Source organism: Limulus polyphemus, unplaced genomic scaffold (genome assembly GCF_000517525.1).
Source record: "Limulus polyphemus unplaced genomic scaffold, Limulus_polyphemus-2.1.2 Scaffold2382, whole genome shotgun sequence".
Lineage (NCBI taxonomy): Eukaryota > Metazoa > Arthropoda > Merostomata > Xiphosura > Limulidae > Limulus > Limulus polyphemus.
Window position 1 is genome coordinate 116,199 of NW_013667992.1, and position 3,670 is coordinate 119,868.

General features: G+C 36.3%; 1 protein-coding gene across 3 annotated transcripts in view; it reads left to right on the plus strand.

Moving 5' to 3' along the window:
* The window catches only part of LOC106466794 (uncharacterized family 31 glucosidase KIAA1161-like), a 30,983-nt gene that overhangs the window by 6,597 nt on the left and 20,716 nt on the right, over positions 1 to 3,670 (plus strand). The window lies entirely within an intron of this gene.

The following is a 3,670-nucleotide window of genomic DNA, read 5'->3' on the forward strand; positions in this document are numbered from 1 at the left end:
GCTTATCAATCAAAAACCTTCAGATATTTGACCAGGAGTATTCACAAAGTTCGAGCATTACAAATCATTTAACGTCAGTGGATTCTCTTCAGACATTAGTATTTTACGAAAAAATTATATAAATTCATCGTGGAAGACTCAGCGCGTGTGACTCGTGAATAACGAAGGACAGAGCTAGTTAGCTTCCCCTTAAGCGAATTGTACCTACGTCAACTCGTAATTAACTCGCTCATCGTGAACCCTCGATAAGATATCGAAGAAATTCCAGACTAGAAAGAATATTTTATAGTGCTTGTAAGTTTGTGAAACTTTTGTTTATAATAACTATTTGTAATAAGTGTTATTGTAAATTGAATTGTTGTGTGTATATTAAAATGTATTTGTGTTAAGAAAGAAAAGTGTGTGTATCAATCTTGTTGGCGAATATCATAAACTGACTATATATCGGCTTTTAGTTAACTACTAAATCCTAAGTATAATTTAACTACTAAATTTAAAGCCCCCCCCCCCAGTGACACAGCGGTATGTCTGAGGACTTACAATGCTAGAATCCGGGTTTCGATACCCGTGGTGGGCAGATCACAGATAGTCCATTGTGTAGCTTTGTGCTTAATTACAAACAAGCAAACTAAATTTAAATTATTATTTAACTCAATTTAAGACCATTCAAAATTTTAATGAGTAACATATCCAACTTCATTTTTCCTGTCTGTGATCTTTATCACGTGCCACAAGTTGACGTGTAAATTCTGGTGAATATAAAAGCAAATCATTTTGGTTTTCAATGCTTTTAGGACAGTCCCGCCCTATACCCATAAATAGAGGTATGGTAACTGTATTGATGTACCATACATCCGTGGATATCTAGCTTACAGCTGCCAATTGTATTTCGTCGAATGTGCGTGTATTAACAACTAATAGACAAGTAGATTGCTTTGTTACTACCTCCAATGTAACTGGTAAAAAAATCCAATATCATATGTAACCTAAAAGATTACTTGCAAATAGGTTTAATTAAAGATTTAATCACAACCTGTGAATGTTGCGATTGTAAAGGATGAAGATGATTCAAGATTGAACAGACGTAAAAATTTACTCGTACAGTAAATATAGTGTGGTTGGAATACTGTTATTATACACTCTTCTAATTCTAGAAAAGTACCTAAGGGATCAGATATATAGAGAGAGCAGTGTTAAAAATATTACAGGCTTAATATTAATGCCTGATGACAAGTAAATTTAAATAATCATAGTTTCTACTTATGCATGTTGAAAATTTAGCTGAAGTGGTCCATTGAAACATTTTTTTTTGTTGAAATTATTATTGAGTATACTGTTCGAGGACAAGTTCTTAGTTCGAAAGTCCCTACTCCAACTACCACTAACTTCTGCTGTCCTCTCACCGTACGACCCCCCATCTTTCAGATTTTAACAGTGCTTTTATCTCACTATTCATAACTCGTTTACCTTGAACCGTTCCTTCTAGGACCTCCATCAAATGATCTCCTCGAATGACGTGTCTCACTCATCTTTTGCCTTTTCCCATCTAGAAGCTCCCTTTGAAGTGGCTCACCGGTAAGCTTGAGAGCTTATAGTGTTAAAATTCAACGTTCGATCCCTTTAGTGCACAACACAGATAACTATTGTGCAACTTTGCGCTTAAAACAGATCCATCAAAGTTCTGTTTTTTTATCCTATTGGAGCATCATCCCATTCTGCCCAGCTGATGTTTTTCCCATTCTTTGTTTCACCAACATCTTAAAGATTTCTAAACTTTTAATATTTTCTTTTCTCAGATTTCACACAATATCATATTCCAAACTAGAGTTTTTTTCTTTAACATTGTACATTATTCTGATCATCGGGTCCTTTTTGTAATAAGTTATAAAAGTAGAGCACTAATCACTATTTCCAATTTCCAGATATCCGGCTATAAAGAGATGTTGAATACAAATTGAAAGTTGGTATTCATTTTTTAGATAAATACTACGTATCTAATTCTTCTATGATATATATTACAGTCACTCTTCTGTAATATATATTTTCTAAAGTTCTAATTTGGATCATGCTAAATCCGGTCGAGGTCGTATGCTAATTCTACCCCAAATGTTACTTTCTGTAGGACTTGGTCAAGAGTCATCTCCTCGTTCATGCGATGCTAGTTGTAAAGTGATGCCTTCAGATACTTGTGTTGTGAATGGTCAGTTACAGAGAGAGTTTGTTTGTTTATTTTGAATTTCGCGTAAAGTTACGCTAGCCGTCCCTAATTTAGCAGTGTAAGGCTAGAGGGAAGGCAGCTTGTCATCACCACCCATCGCCAACTCTTGGGCTACTCTTTTACCAACGAATAGTGGAATTGACCGTAAAATTATACCCCCCACCCACAGCTGAAAGGGCGAGCATGTTTGGTGGGACGGGGATTCGAACCCGCGACCCTCAGATTGCGAGTCGAGCGCCCTATACTTTTATACTTGCTTTTATACTCACCAGAATTTACACGTCAACTTGTGGCACGTGATAAAGATCACAGACAGGAAAAATGGAGTTGGATATGTTACTTATTAAAATTTCGAATGGTATTAAATTGAGTTAAATTATAATTTAAATTTAGTTTGCTTGTTTGTAATTAAGCACAAAGCTACACTATGGGCTATCTGTGCTCTGCCCACCACGGGTATCGAAAACCGGTTTCTAGCGTTGTAAGTCCGCAGACATTCCGCTGTGTCACTGGGGGGCTGGCCATGATGGGCCTACAGAGAGAGGATGTGAATAATTGCTCATCTGTTCAGTTATATTCTCATTTGTTGTTGTGAGAACAAGAACATAATATAAGAGTTTCCGCCTTGTTTTAAACCTGCTCATCGTGTGTGCGCATCATCAATCCCACCGCCTTCAGTTTATTCTCAAGTGAGGTTTATTTCAATTTTCTTTTATTAAATATAGTTTCAACCATTTATTTCAACAATATTTAGTGCATTAGCTCTACCATCACACGATCAGCCATTCTACTGTTTCTATTGTCTTTTGTCAATGAAGTGTTGTTTATTTATTTTCATACAATGTCTTATCTCCCTTCTTCCACCTGCAACATACCACTATATCTATATTTTTTCTTCCTTAAGCGCCCCCCTGTGGCACAGCGGTAAGTCTGCGGACTTACAATACTAGAATCCAGGTTTCGATAACCGTGGTGGGCAGAGCACAGATAGCCCATTGTGTAGTTTTGTGCTTAATTACAAATAAACTTCCTTAAGCCTGATATGGCAGCTGATCGCTAGGTTCATTCTTTGAATACCATATTAGCAATGATTTATTTAAAACACGTTTTATTTTCTAAAAAACTTTAAAACTTTGAGCAATTATCATTGACACTTTCAAGCTTAATAACACCTTGTGTGACACATGGGCAGAAGAAGTAGATCAGAGACCCCAAGATTCAGGCTTGGCCGTCCCTAATTTAAAACTGCTAATTACCCGTCACTTTTGTGGCTGTTCTTAATCAGTTAATAGGATTACCAGTCACAGCTATAAAGGGCGCGGGTTTGCCCCGTGGTAGAGCCCTAATGAACAACATAAAACCCTTTAGACTATAATAATAACATAAAACCCTTTAGACTATAATAATAACATAAAAACCTTTAAGCTACAATAACACAATATAATTCACTTT